General features: G+C 43.7%; 1 protein-coding gene across 3 annotated transcripts in view; it reads left to right on the forward strand.

Moving 5' to 3' along the window:
• Positions 1–1,281: 1,281 nt before the first annotated feature.
• The window catches only part of large1 (LARGE xylosyl- and glucuronyltransferase 1), a 76,106-nt gene continuing 61,016 nt past the window's right edge, over positions 1,282–16,371 (forward strand). For all 3 annotated transcript variants that reach the window (XM_086022295.1, XM_086022297.1, XM_086022294.1), the window contains exons 1-2: positions 1,282–1,364; positions 2,470–2,582. The gene's annotated coding sequence lies outside the window, so the exon portion shown is untranslated. The remainder of the gene's footprint in view (positions 1,365–2,469; positions 2,583–16,371) is intronic.

Here is a 16,371-nt window from a genome sequence, read left to right on the forward strand (position 1 = left end):
CTTATTCCCATTGGTTACTAAGCTCGACAAGCATTGCTGTTTTAAAAAATGTGTTAAATCGAAGTTGTATTCTAAAATGGATTTTTCTGATTTGTATTGCATTGAACAATGAACGATATTGTATTGAATTTTTGCTTTTTGAATAATGTTGCCAAACAGAACCACGTTTTCAACTTATTACAAGTCATACTGCTTGTATTTTTGAACTCGCATGCACATGGTTCATATTGAACAAGGCAGACAATTATTGTAGTCTTGATATTCCTACCGTCCCATAACGCCTTTGTGCGTGTGTATCCCTGCCATGCGAGTTACTCGTTCAATGATCCCTTATTGAACAAGCCTACACAGTACATTTAACAATATACCGAACCAACTACTCCCACGTGGCTAAATATATTCACTGAAGCCAAACTAAACCACTCTTCCATGTAAGCGTTGATAAGGTCAAAGCAAAATGTGTGTGGGGTTTTTTTTTTTTTTTTTTTTTTTACTTAAACAAATATTTTTATTCCGACAGCGGAGAGCTTAAGAGGAGCCGCTCGCACCGAGCGCAATGCGACCTCACGGCAATAAAGCCTTTATCTAGCTCAAGCACAGAGGGCAGAGTAGGCCTTTATGTGGAGTTTTTTTTTCGTTTCTTTTTTCGGGGTCTTTTTCAAAGCAAAAACAACAGGAGAGGGCCGAGGAGCACTGGTGCTTGAAAACAACAGCTTTTCTCAGCGCACCTTTTGATTCACATGGATCAAGGCTCTCCCCATGTGTCCTAACCTCTAGCCCGTATGTTCGCAAACTACCTGCGGCAGGTGAAAATCCGCAAGAGATACCGTGTAAAACACTTTTTATGGTATTCATGCACGGTTTGTCACTCTCAGTTGAGGTTTACTTTAAAAATGTCACATGAAAGGAAAGACAATTAAACCCTGCGCATTTGAGCGGCAACATGTTCAACCGAACCATATAATTGCATCCAACGAAAGTCTGCTAGCTTAATGCTAGTGCGAAACGGGCTAACGGAAATGAACAAAGTTGATACGGTGATTTATAGACCTTCAAACGACACGCAACATCATCAGATACAACAAAATATAATTAAACATTGTGCTGAGGACTCCACATAGTCGCAACACACACACACACACAGCATCAACAAATAACAAGCAGGCACACTAAAATGTTCACTTATTTATATACTGACAAAAACGATTGCTTAAAAATCGGGGCTAAATAGCGAGGCGCCAATGATGAGTCGCGATATAGTGGGGGTTCACTGTGCGGTGCGTACCAGTCATCATTTGCGGGGCCGCCGATCCGAGCTGACATCGAGCGCGAGGCGACGTACACCCTCGGGCTGATCAATCAATGTGATGTATAGTGACAGACAACCTTTCACACTCCATTCGCAGCGATTTAGATTTAAAGCCCTCGTTTAACGGCGCGGTACATGTATTCCGACTGGAGCACGAAAGTGGAACACATATACAAACATGTATGGAAGTACGCTCTTCGTTCGCTCACGTAAGACGGTAAACACGGCATTTTCCGGTGTGAAAAATGTTCTTACGCGGTATGGAGTTTATTATTCAACTATCACAATTGGGCTACCGAGGCTGAAAAAGTCACATTCTTTCTCCTTCGCCTCCTGCTAACCAGGAGCGCATGCACGGCCACGCGGCTACCGTGACGAGACGTAAAGAAAAAAAATGCCAAGACCGATGTTGCGGGACTAACGACAAAGCCGAGGCATACATGTCGGCTTCTACGGTTGCTTCAAAAAAAAGAAAAAAAAGAAATGAGAAAGCCCCCTTTTCCTCAGGGTCGCTTACACAAATGTGGTGTCCTGCTAAGCTAGGATAAACACCAGCTGTGGAGGTTTACAGCAACCTGGAAACAGACAAAGGAGCAGCCGGGGAGATTAATGTTAAATTGTATGTTTTTTTTGTTTTGTTTTTTATTATTCAAAATTGCTTGTTTGTCAAACGAAACTTGCCTTCGAATGGGTAGATATACTTTGTTAATGCTATTAGGGAAATGAAATAATAGCAGTTGTTTTCCCAATTGGGAAATTCAGTCGTCAATTTGCATAATTGTAGCTTTTGCATTTTAATTGTTGCTTTCTTGCACAGCTTTAACTATCAAAGTTTTGATTCCTTTTTTTTTTTTTTTTTTAATGTGTTCATTTAACTCAAACACACTGTTCCTATTCTGGCGGAGTATAGACCAGAAAGTACGTTTTCAAACGAAGGGAGTAAATGTAAAAAGCCATCTAAAAAATAGAAACATGATCGGATGTCATTTTCACATCTCTAAAACCACGGAAACAAAATAAAATAATTGTTGGCGTGACCAAATGGTGCATTGATGAAGTTTATTATACACTAACATAGCATTTGTACATTTGGTCACAATAGTGCACAGAGTTGCTCATGAAAATAACCGCTACGGTCTTCTTCTGTTTGCACTCCGCAGGGATCATGGCTTTCGACACGGTGAAGAATTCCCCGCTGCCGTGAGCCGCATTAGTATGTGCGCCGGGTACCGCCAAGTCCTCTGCTGACGCCGTGACCCGCAACAGCCGTCAGGTATGGGAGACACCCACATCTATTCAAGAAGCCACAGGAAGCTCAGAAGAGAGCTCCCTGTCCAAAAAGTGCTTCCTCATTGTCTAGACGCATTAGAGGCTCCTCCGCGCGCGCGCACGCACACACACCCACCCATACATGCGCGCACGCCACCACTGTATCCCACACACACACACACACACACACACACACACACACTCCTTCGAGCTCACCATCACTTCACCGGCGAGTTCATTTCCATTCGAGGCGCTGTGTGCTGGCGGGTCAAAGCGCTGATTGTGTGGAGAGCCGATGGAGTCCCAAACTAGTACTTCCCAGCGCTTACGGAAGGCTTGTGGGCGTCCTTCGCTTACATCGCATCATGCCAGTTGGACATAAATGTTTCGCAACGGCCTTTTAATCAACGGCGTATAGGTAAGGGGCCGATAAAGTAGGAACATGGCAGGGAGGGAGTTTGGATTAGGTGCCAGTTCAGCAGGCTGCAGCCCAAGATTTATTCCAATTTGACCAATGGCTCAATTGATACTTTTAGACAGCGTCCCTTTGGAAACGTGACTTCTTTGACTTGAAATTGGCCTAAATCACTTGCCTCTACCGAAATAAAGACCTCCTTTTTTTTTTCCTCTTTAGAAAGAAAAAAACTCTGAAGTATTGTTTCATAGATACTTTAGCGTTGTTGCTAACCAAAACAGCAGCAACACTCTTGGCCTCTCTGTGCAGCCCGCCACCGACTGGAGGTTGGGAACCCCTGTCCCACTAAATGGCACTATATAAAAGCATGTCGTACATGATTAAAATAGTATGTAAAGAATTCACCAGTTTGTGCAACATAATTCATTGCAAGGCCTTCCGTTGTGCGCGACTTGGCCACTGGGTGCACTGCAGAGCAATGCAGTTATGCAGGCAAAAACAAACAAAGAGGACTTTCACAACTACTGAGAATGACGCAGTAACCTGCTCCATACCTGTGCTGAATCTTACAAAAGTTGTAATTTGCCCGTACATTTCTGTATATATAATCTTACACAGTGTTTATCACTCAACGGGGCCGGGGGTATTTTGCTTGTGAAAGTCGGCCGAAGTTTGCAGTCGGAATCGGTAACGGACTCTCCGGATTAGAGCCGAAATGGGCAAGACGAGATTGGTCTAACAAAAAAAGTTTACAATTTTTTTTTTTTCCCGTACAAAAATTGTTATACGGCGTACACAATTTGAAATGATCAAAAAACATATAAAATACAGGCAAAACGTACAAGTCGACAGGTATGCTGCTCTAATATTGCTCATTTTACATAGAGGATAAAGAATATACGCCTGCCCATTACTCTCAGATTTTTGCCCTTTGCGGCAGGGCTCGGTCCCAATGCCCCAACAATTGCGGTGGTTCACCGTCGTTGCATTGTTGGTCTGCTTTAAGTCCACACAGTACACGCGTATCGTAAATAGACAATTTTGAACGGGTCGCCTAGGCCTCCTGTGTAAATATGGCCTCTGTTTGCGTTTCGCCCTCTCTTGATATTGCGAGCGAGGCCTGCGCAAAATAAAGGCAATACAGAGTGACAAGCATCAGTGAGCCGCTCACATGCATCTAATACGAGTGTTATTGGGGCCTAGACGGCATATATCACGTATATTACTAGCACAGGTTGGGAGGTAGCGGACCTGCGAGGGATTTGATGTATTAACACGAAGCTCTGTCTGCCGGAGTAGAACAGTATCCGCGACAACATTTTCAATTCAATTCCGCGGCGTGCTATAATGTGACAAGAATATATGGCCGTCATACGTTAATGGAGAAATGAAAAGGGGCCCTTGCAGTTGTTTGCAAAGTGCAACTCAGTGCCATATTAGTGGCGAAATTCATGGCATATGGGCGGGAGTTAATGAGCATATACAAGACGGCCACGCGTTAATGTTCAACATGAGCTGCGGGGGTCTGCATCTGACGTTGGCAGCGTTTGCCATCGGGGGGGAGTCTCAATGCGCAGCGCCAAACGAAAATGTGACAAAAAGTACAGTATCTCACAAAAGTGAGTACCCCGTCCCTTTTTTTTTTTTTTTTTTTTTTGTTTCATCTCCCCCGTGGCGCAACACTGTGGAAACAACAATGTATTCAGTGTAGTTTAAATGGGATGTCCCCTCATAATAACACATCGTCAATGTCAATGTGGAGTTCACCATAGCTTCATAATTTACCATCGGGACGCTAAAACGATTTACTGGGCCCGATTGCAACTTAGCCGTTGCACTCGCCTTTGTTGCCAGTTTTATAGACAAGAATGGGTGTGTGTTCAGTTACTTTGAAGGCAAAGGAAATGTCATTTTCAAGCTGCTATCTTTTTTTTTTTTTTTTCAGCGTCGACCCGGAAAGATGTACATTATTTATTGTACGTGTCTTGAAAAAAATGATTTGGTCTCAATTTACTCACAAATGCGCTCACTCGGTGTGATTCTGTTGTGTGCTCGGCAATAGATGGACAGGATTATTGATTGTACTTACAGTTCTGCCTGTCTGTCACGATATGTCGTTGACAGAGATGGGCGAAGAAAAACACATTATTTGTTGTGAATAAATCGTATTTATTGCAGCGCGGTGGTTGGGCATCCCTGGGGTAGACTATGTGAAGATAATGTCTTGGCCTTGTCTATCTCAGATAGGCTAGGCTAATATATGCTACCTAAGCAAAGTAGGTAGCTTGGCAAATAGGCTAGTTGGACTGTTTTGTAGGCTATGCACACGACCCCGCCTTTGCGCGTTTGTTTGTTTGTTTGGCACCATAAAGGCACAGAAGGTTCCGGCCAGCAGTGAAATATCAACAAGCTGAACAGGGGATGTTCGGATTGATCTGTTTGCCGGTCGGGGGTTTTTGTGTGAATGTCACCGCTTGTGCATGCGGCGCCGCGACGGACCATCCATCTTCAACAGCGCTCTTGTTCCCCTCGCCCGGCTCCCTAAGGTGCCGCGACTATCGGAGGGCCAGATGATGCAAGATAATTGATTTTGTGCCACCGCAATAATGTGAAAGCTGCGGCGTTGACGAGGGGATGCGGAGAGCTTTGAACTCGGTTCACTTGTCTTTATTTTTTTTTGGGGGGGGGGGGGGGGGGTGAAGAAACTATTTCTTATTTCATCGTCCAGTGTGGGAGATTCCACACGATTGCATCACTTTTTCCTGAATTATTCTTGCCTGTATTGCACGCGCAAAAAACAACTACTGCAAGGCAAATGCACACCTAACTCGGATATTCCGATAGTTCAAAGTGTGTCGGGGGCGGGGTGACAAGTGTAAATAAAACCATTTTCACTGGTGGATGCAGCACTTCATACATCACACTGTGCCTATGTGGCACTTTAATCTTCCTATTTTTCATTTTCAAAGTTACAGATGACCCCTTTTTGACACTGCTAAACAACAGCAAAGTGCAAAAGCTCAGTCAAGATACATCTCATGTATAACAAAGCTTGTTTTAGGAGCAGTTTATAAAAGAGGACACAAATCCATCTGCAAACAAATCCAAATTTGGCCAGCCCTGCGTGCTGCTATCGCTCCTGAATTGATTTTCACTCCGGACTTAAGAGGGTCACTGTTGATGTAAATGAAATCAAGCTATTTAGCAAACTGGCAAAATGAAGACGGGCGCGGAGCCGTTCTGCTGCATTCGGGTGAAATGACTGCGTGAAGCCCGCAAGGGGACAGTGGGCCTTTTGCGTCCTTGCACGGTTTGGCACAAACAATAACAGCGCTGTTTGACAGCTGCCAGAGAACGTGCAGTCAGGTGGGCGATTGAAATTCCACAATAAGAAGAAAAAACAAACGCTGAAAATGAAAGCGGCGTTGCACTGCACGGAAAGCAAAGACGCAAGTGGGGATAACGTCATGTATCGTTGAAAGGCGCACTCTACTTTATTTAGTGTTGTAAAATGTATGAGCATTTTGACTGAGGATCCTAACTTTTATTTTCCATATCACCAAAGCAGGTCATTGCCGAATAGCGCATGACAATAGATTCTAAAATGCTTAAAGCGGCGCTAGTTGTATGTAAATCTAACCAACAAATGTACATTTCAATCTTGAAGTAGTTGATTTAAAAAAATTATTTTTTTTTAAAAATAAAATCATTCCATAACATCCAATTCAATTTTCACTGTCCAATTTGGGCCAGCAGTTTAATTCAGCAGCATTAATTCCGTTTCTAAATTTTTGCTTCATGGCATACTTTAATGACGCGCATGAAAGCATGTGCGGCGCGGTGCAATAATGATCCCGCATCCTCGATCATCGTCAACGAGAGCCGATGCGGTCTGTGTGGTACCTGACAATCAGTCAACAAACGCTGTTTTCCGCCGCGTATTTATAGCATGCCCGGCCGGGCAAGGTGACTTTGTGAAGATTATTACCGCGAACGGAAGCGTCTCCGTTTCATCGGCGGCGGTTGTTTATTTCGCCTGTCGCCCAAACGAGGAAGACATCTAAAACAAATCAATGTCCAAATGACATCAGCGAAATAAAATATGTCTCCTTCGGCAGCTCGTCGCATCCACAAAAGGCACATTTGAGGCGGTATTATCCTCATGTGATTGGATGGGTAGATATGAAAGTTGATCCGAACAACGCTGTGGAAGGGGAATACAAATTCGCAAAGAAATGTTGTGTTGAAGAACTCAGCCGGTGGCTTCATCGCGTTTTCGCTGGAAGGCAGGAATGAGGTCTTGTAAGCGCAGGTGTATAATGAGAGCGCAGTAGAATGACATCAAGTGCAAAGATAAATAGTGTGTTCTCAAATATGTCGCGCATTAATAATTCACAACTGTAAAAACGGGAGCAAAGAAAGTAGCGGTTCGTAAAGTCTGGGAAATAGCAACTAGTGTATGCGCCTGTCACCAGTGATTGTTTGAAATGATCAAACAGGCGGGGGGGGGGGGGAACAAAAAAAAACCACAGTTTCGCACTTTAGAAAATAGGTGGATGGATGGAAATTTGCCGGAGCGTCAGCAAGGCATCAAATAATCCTCTTTTTGAACGTGGTGAAGCAGCATGTGGCGCATGTGGAGTTATTTCTGTACTCTGTTTCCAAAATTGGATCACGGCGACTGCTGCGTTCGTCAGAAGATTCAACGGCGCGAATTTTTCCGATGGCAGGTACAATCCGACGCCGTGACAATTTATTACAAATGAATAGAAAATCAGCTGTACGCTACTGTAGGACGAATCAGAGTTTATTACAGTGATATGGAAATAGAGCATGCATGTTAAAAAGTGCCCCTGCTTGGGTTGGATTTCCCCGTAAGTAGAAGACTTTTATGTTCAGAGCCGAGCAGTCATTGATGATCATTACACCTAAGCGCCCAACCAAACCCAATCATCATTAAATGTGTTGTTAATAGGTGAGTAAAAAAAAAAAAAAAAAAAAAAATCCCATCCAATTATCAGCCACAGTCTGAGTGTCATTGCAGATAAACTAACTGTAAACGTCACATTCCCAAAAACCGGAGGTGGTGATTATCGGGGTGGGGGGGGGGGGGTTCCTCGGGAAAGGAAGAGCTGCCGTCTGAATTCAAAGTAAAGAAAATGCGCATGAAGAAGGGATGATTGTAAATATCTAATGGGCCTCTTAAGTAAATGAAAAGAAGATCCAGCAGGGGGGGGGTCAAGTAAGGTTGAGGCTGAGGCGGGCTGGGGGAGCGTATCGACTGGTGAGCCGGACCAAAACTTTCTCTATCTCTTGCCAAGCCTAAATTGCAGCTTATCCACAGGGCTGAAGATATAACAACTTTATTTGATGGCTCTCTCGTTCATCATTACTGACAATGATTGATTGCCTTTTCGGGGTTCCAAACTCAAATTATAAATAACGCCCACGGTGCTTTTGGCTATTTTCTCCAACTGCGCGGTGTATATCTGAGCTTTATGCTAGAAAGTCTTAAAAGTCGCCCTAATGCTCACTTTATGTCCTTGGTGATGCTCGGTGTTATCTCCCAACGACGAGCTAGTATAAAATAGCCTTAAAGGGGGGACATATTATCGAAAATTGACTTCTTAAGTGCTTGTGTACAAATAGGAGTTCCTTTAGAGTGCCTGCCCACTAAAGTGTGAAATTAAACAACCACGTAAATCTTTTATCTGCCTGTTTCTGAAAGTCTTTGCAAGTGAGGCATGAAGCGCACGGGGAGGATCCGGAGCCACTTTCAAGCAACTATACTGTTTGAAGCACAATTATTCCGAAACATGCTGCTTCCATGAGTGAAAATACTTTTTTTTTTTTTTTTTTTTTTTTTTGTGTCTTTACAGACGCACTTTTTTTCCCCCTATGCTGTAAAAAAATCTCTCTCGAGGCAAAACGCAGGCTCCGCCCGTGGTCACCATGGTAGCAAAAGCGAGACACGCCATTGTCCCAGCTGCTTTGACATTCTTTCTGCTTCCACTTTTTTTCCCCCCCACGCACAAATGAAATTCCCAAATATCCCCAATAAAATTCCCTAATTCAGCTACAGGATGTTTTGCGTGCTTAACCTCCTCCTTTTATATTTCTCGTCCATGTATCTAAATTCTGTATCATGTTCTATCACAAGGAAGCCATGCATGTGTTATCATCACAGTCTCGGGGTTGCACGTCTACCCGAGTCATTCTGGGGATCTGTTTGAATAGATGCAGTCTTTACTTCATCCCCTCCAGGAATGTACAATCCTGCAACACATTGCTGAATGAACTTAACCCTGCATTATTCATGATACGTCAAAATGGTGATACTTGAGACATGAGCGTTTTTAAAAAAAATACCAATCAATACTATATTCCCCCTGTGAAGAACAGTCAAGAGCCACAGTTATGAGTCTGTTTAAAAAGAAGGGGGGGAGAAAAAAAAAAAGCGGCAAACAAACTTATTTGTAAATGTGCAATGCCTGAGGGACTTCCTCTCCCTTAATACTACTTTACAGCCCGTGCTGCCTTTGGGGCTGAAACTACTTTTGGCTAGAGTTGTTTACCAATCGTCAAGATGATTTTGTGTGTGCTGGTGTATTTTATGAATATGATGAAAAAAGTATATCCATATTTCAACATCGTCAGAGAGGGATGAATTCTGAGCTGCTGCTCCACAGGGCAAACAAAACTTAGCTGAAGTTTTTTTTTTTTGTATATTTTAAATATTAAGAAATTCAAACATCACATCGACGTAAATCAACATGTTTTTGTCATGTCTCTGATCGTCTTTTATTTTGTGCTTATTTATTGCCACTCTTTACTGTTAAATTAAACATGAAGCCTAATGCTTACAAACAGTGCAAAATGCCATAGATGGGATAACAAATAGCTTGCGTGTCGCAGCTAGCAACAGATATTTGAAACCAAATATGGAGCAACACATGTGGACAGACAATGTACTCGAACAATGCTCATATGCATGTATTCCTTTTGTTCGTTTTTTTTTTTTTTAAGTGGGGTCGAAAACGTTGGCAACATTCCATAGCTGCGCCCGTGGTAGTCATGGCAACAAATGATGGAACTGCCCTCTCAGAGCATATTGGTTCAAACCAAAGTGTGTTATTCTTTATCCTTTATATTTTACTGGATGAATGTCAACAACCTGGAAACTGTTTGATTGTGGAAAAAAAAGTGCATCATATGCTTCCTTTGAGTGGATGTCAGCCACTGTTTGAGGAAATACAGTTCAGTATCTTGCGTTGCAATTAAAATGCTCCTATATTTGAAGCCCAAAAAAAATGACGTTGTGTCATCTATGTAGTGTTTTGTGCCACCGGTGACTAGTTGTGAACTTGATCATGATCACCATGCTGGCCTTTGAACTCCGCATCAGCACCGCTCGAAACATCCCCATAATTCACGTGAATGCTCATCTTTTGAATCCTCACAGAAAAAAAAAAAAAAAAAAAAATCGGCAAAAATTACAACAAGCAGCGTAAACTCCCCTCCGAAAATGTACTAATTGCACAGGAGTGCCTCCCTTGAGGTCTCGTTAGGGCTAATTGATTTATTTGCAGAACCGTTTGTACCGGAGCGAGAGTGCACCATTGGAAGAATGGATTCTCTCCCCATCCTTTTAACACAGTTTTGATTTATTTATTTTGATCTGATGTAAGGTACTATTTCATTTACACCATATGAGAGCAGAAGCCAATGCACCAGTCGGTCTGAGCACTTGTCCTGCAGGGCTGCTCGGCTCACCCAGACCCCCCCGCCCCCCCCGCCGCACCCCTCTGGAGACGGGTGAAACAGAGCGTGCTCGGTGGGGAGGGAAGCGAGCATCTGTTTTCATCATCCAGAAAACACCCGAGCAAACTCTTCCTTCTCCCGCTATCAAGCCCGATGGGGATTTTCTCAAAGTTTGGCACATTTGATTTGCTTTAATATGAGGCAAACACGAGCGTGAGCATGAGTTTCCTCACAAGGGAGCGCCCCTGCTGTTTGGGAAGTTAGATGGAGAATCCCGGAAATTAATTTGCGTAAACTCTTAAATAGCATTTAAAGTGCATTGTGTGTGTGTGTGTGGGCGTTGCAAAGTGGTGGCAAATTTCGGCTCAATTGGTGCGTGAAGAAGAATTTTAGTATCTTACTACTAGCACTTCATGTATCGAAGCGTCCCTCATGAGAGAAGCGCACCATCAGTACAAATCGGTTTGATGTTGCTGATGATTTGTTGTTTGTTTGAATTTGATTAACTTGAATAGTTTGGGCTTGGCATTACATGTTGTTTACATATCAATAAACATGGCAAAAGCTACAGCCTTACCAGATCGAACACAATCGCGATCTCTCTGAATCGAATTCATCCACTTCAAATTGTGCCCTTCTTGAATCGTATCGTGCCCCATGTATTGAGATCGTTTTCGCTTCATTGTATTTTATAGTATATGCCAGTGTCTGCATGTCCATTCACGTACACCTAATAAATGTGTCAGAAAATAATACAAAATGTGACCACGGGTATGATGTGGCAAACACGTGATATGTGATCAAAAGAAGTCAGCATCCAGAGCCTCGATAAAGACCTTGGCATTAATCAGAGAAAAACTGAATATAGTGTGTCATATGGGCGTGCATCACTAGAACAGCTCCCTAAACCTTTTATCTGACACGGAGAAGCGCATTGCCTCAGCTGTTATCACACCAAACAGACCCGTTGAGGCTTTCCACACCCCAACAAGCCCCGAGTACTGCACGCATACACCTTTCATAATCTTTCAAGAACTATCAACATCCAGATTTTAAAACTAGTCTTGCTCTTTTTTTTTTTAATATATTGGGCTTGGCATAGGTCCACGCACAGTTACACACGTCGTAATTTAAAGACGATGATGTAGGGGAGCGCAACTTTTTGCCGCAACTCCACCGCCTCATCTTTCACAACCCTGAAACGAACATTGGCTCATAAATTTGTAGGGGGGCACCCGGGATCAAGATGAAACCCACCCATTGCACTGGCCCCGCTGTCCCTTGTCCTCTTTGCCCCTCAATTACCAACGGCACATTTTCCGCATTCACACTCAGTGTGTATGAACGTCACTTTCTCCTCCTCATCAACTTTTCGACAACTTTGGCCCGGAAGCAAAAGAGCAAAACGGGGCACTGAGTTCAAAATTCCTACCGTGCTCATTAGATCACATTTGTTCAGGAGACATATGTTTAACCAACAGTCAGCAGTGTTATACCAGCATATTTCTCATTTGTGTGCCAATATGTTACCCGGTGGGCATTTCAACCCCCCCCCCCCCCCCCCACTATCTATCAGCAGCATCTGGAAAATGTAATCATAATAGCTTTTGCATTTATTCATTCAAGACACATGGTCTGTTCTCGCCGCAGCGATGTTAATGTCCTCACATGCAGACGTACAAACGTATCTCTTGAAATGCTTAAAAAGATATATCTAATCCGTTCGAGCCCTCCAAAAAAAAAAAAAAAAAACACCAAAATATGTCAATATATATAGCACAAAACATAATAGAGAATACAATTAAATGAACCGGTTTTATCAACCGTAATCACCGTACATCTGGACAAGACTAACCGTTGTCGTGACTATCAGCTGCTACCAAGATACCGTGCTTGTTACACTATCTTCCTACCGGAATACACTCCTTCTCGGGTAGCTACTCAAATCTTTTACGGAATCGCCGCTAGCCCCCGAGCTACTAGCGCCTGAAAGGGCTTGGAGCTAGCTCTTGCAGCCTCTCTAGTCTCGCAGCCGGCAAAATCATCCATCCAGGCTCAACTGACACCAAACAACCAAACTCCCGGAGGACCCTCGCTATACATCTCTTCAGCGACTTGACTCATCCGGCACAGCGAGCTCTGACCGGAGCTCCCGCGCACATCGACTTGCGCCGGATAGCTAGCTGAGTCAGTACTCCCACACTTTTTATAAATAAACTACACGCAATCAGACAATGTACACGCAAGCGGAAAAAATGTTCTCGCTGAAAAGAGGTGGACAATGGCAGGGTGGACATTTTTGACTAAAGTTAGCAAGAGCGTACGATGGACCTTCATTTAGCAATGTGATTCAGTTAGCAAGCGGACAGACAGTTCAACAAATATATTTTGAATCACTGAAAGGTTTTTCGGTCAATTGATTGACTCGTTAGGCTCGACAACATCCAACTACACACATTTTGCGGGAAATTCAGCGCCGGAGGTTGTAAATGACGAAACTGAACTGCACTTACAGTACAACTCCAGCACACTATTTGTTTTCTTTTTTTTTACAAAGATTTTCGTAAGTCGGGGCACTGAATACATGGCACATAAGGACCATGAGTGTTTATATCTGACACAGCAAATGTTAGCAGAGTTTGCCCTCGGGCATTTACTGTAATGGTTCTTCCATATTGAAACAAATTGATCAACTCTTCAGTGTTATGTGTTGTGGTAGCACAGTTTGCCTTTTATGGACATAATATAAATGTAAAGGCTATCCGGACATTGATTGATGTCAGCCAATTGAACTACTTATTCTCTGGTGTAAAGGCAATATCAGAGGTGATTGTCCCCAACTTCTACTTTAAGATCGCTTGCTCCGGAGCTGTTCGGCGCGGACACCCGGGAGCAACTGACACTCGGAGTGAGAGCCAAGACACTGACGCAACGTGACGTCTTTCTATCCCCGTTGCGCTGGCATGGCACTGCGTTAGCCCACTTGACGAAGGCTCGCCTTTCAAGTAGCCTCGTCTCGGCTTTAGAGGCCGAGCCTGCTGAGAACTGTGGAGAGGTTTGCGTACACTGCCGAGACTTAAGTGGGCTCTGTCGTCGGCACCTCTGTCCTTGTTGACTTCTGGGGGAGTCTTTAACGAAAGCATATATGCGCGGCCGCAGCATCGACTTAACACTGACATTATGCAACTAGTTGATTTACTGCAAAGAAAAAACACAGAGCGCCTCAATGAATGTTTTTTTTTCCCCCCCTAATGAACATCAGTCAGGATTATAGGCTAGCTGTTTCATGTACATTATATACCACCAGAAAGCTGACCATTCACACCTTATTATTTTATATCCAGTATACATCATTGTTTACATATCAGTTTTGTGTTTCAGCATACAGGTTAAAATTGAAATGTAGGTTCTTACCTAATCAAAACCTGCTGCAGAGAGCAACAAAAGCAAAACAAACACATTAGAAGTATTTCTGCTCCTGCTTCTGTTTTGTCAAGATTATTGCAGGTGACATTTTTGAAGCGCTTATTGCAGACAATTGCGCTAATTTGATTTTCATCTCTTCTGAGGGACCGAAGCGTTTCAAGTCAGCGGCTTATTGTCAATTGCCGTGGCAATATTTCCATATCGGCGTAGTAAATGCTGGAAGAGGCCAAGAGTTGTCTTTCTGTCCTTTAATCCCCGGAGGAGGAGGAAAGGTCTTGTACAGTACGCAAGGTCTTCCCACCAACACGGCAGCTGCTTTCACACTTGTACCAAACATAAACCCTGTAGATTCCAGTAAACACTGCGTTAAGTCTTTCCATCCTCAAGTCTTCCTTTGCTTGAATGGGTGTGCTGTACTGCATTCTCCAAACCTCAAAGATCTTGCGCCCATTCCAAAAGTCTCCGTTTTCCTGAGTCCTGTTGTGTGTTGATGTGATTATACGACCAACAAGGGGGCCGCACTACATCCGGAAACACCGAGACAGTGTAGGGACCTACAATACCTAAGGAACTATCTAACATCCTAGTGGTAATCCTGTCTTGGATCAGCGCTTCTCCTGTCGTCTGCCAGTGGGTTAGCAGAAATCCTGGGAGCACCCCCAGAGATATGTCCTGTCCCCACTTCACTTGTCCCTCTGTCAAGTATGTCGATGATACCTCTTGATTGTCTAGATCCAGATTAATCACGAGTGCTGCCCACCCGCGCCGCGTGCTATCCGGGAAGACCGTTAGATTTCTGGGCACCGGCAATCTCCCAGCTCTCAGCACTTTCTTTACACTAAGGAAGCACGGCCTACCGCAAGAGCTGATGATACAATTCTACGATCATCCATCACAGTCTGTTTTACTCCCACAAAACCTGCCCTGCTTCCTCCTGACAGTCTGCCATCACTTATCATCCGGCAGCACCTTCGCTCCAAAACAATGCCGGCTTGTCCAGTCAACCCCCCGTGGTCCGATCTGGCACGTTATCATTTCCCTTTTCTAGTTCTTCTAACTCCTCCTTGCTCTCTGGCACCACTTCAGCCTTACTGTCTTAACCATCCACTGGTCTATATTAACTCTTCTTTCTTTTTCACCTAGCTTCCACTTCCAGAGTAATCCGTTTCCCCATCTACCTCACCATCAGGTCCGTATTTTGGCCCGTAAGCAGGCAGACTTGCTGGATGGCATTTAGAATTCCACTTTAGCGCTCTACACACATGGCAGCTCCCCCGTGCGTGTCTTTGCTCATCGAACGCCAGTGTGAAGGACCCCCCCCTTCCGCCCTCCCCCCATCCAAATAATGGCAGCAACCTCAATGTAGCAGGTCTCTTGTACTTATGACTTCCTCAAACGGGATACGTTCCACACCCACCTTAAGTAGAGAATCTGCAATATACAGAAAGACTATACGTTTTTGACCTTTTTATGGAAATCATCTGTTCTATTATTGGTCAGTCTCCATGTCACTGATTACAGTATACCTAGCACAAGTTGTCACTCAACTGTACCTTTTGATCCATGTCCCGTCTCAAACTTGACCAAGGAGTTGCATTTAGGTTCTGTCACGTTGCTGACTCTGCTTGAGCTCAAAATAATCCTGCTCATTGCAGCGATGCAGTGATGCCTCATTAGTTTACTGTAATATATCACCTGTGTGTCCCCACTCATTGTGTTCCCTGATAATGAACACTAATAGAATTAGCTTCTATCAAGCCAATCTCATTTTGCGCGTCCCTCGGCTCTGTGTTGCAGCTGTGACTTTGTCCAGTGTGCGATTCTTTGTCACGAGGTGGTCTGTAGGTTTGCGATCAATGTCATATGTGAGCTTGTGCAGCCAGAGGGTAAAAAGAAAGAAGTTGAAATGATGGATGATAAGGTAATGAAACAATGTTCAGCATTCTAGTAGCTCAGCTGGAGCCTCACCATGGGGTGCCCTGATGGGTTAATGAAGCCGTGTCACCCTGTGAATGATGTGATCACAAATGGGGAGCTTTTGAATGTTGAATCGTTTATTTTAGTACACGGTACTCTAATTAATAAACACATTGCTGAGCTTGTCCGTCATTTTGATGGGCAAAAAAAAAAAAAATCTGTCAGTCACTTATTTTCCTCATATCATATATCATATACAGTCCTCTCCAAAAAT

Source organism: Filicampus tigris, chromosome 22 (assembly GCF_054856515.1).
Source record: "Filicampus tigris isolate MCC_2025a chromosome 22, RoL_Ftig_1.0, whole genome shotgun sequence".
Taxonomy (NCBI): Eukaryota; Metazoa; Chordata; class Actinopteri; order Syngnathiformes; family Syngnathidae; genus Filicampus; species Filicampus tigris.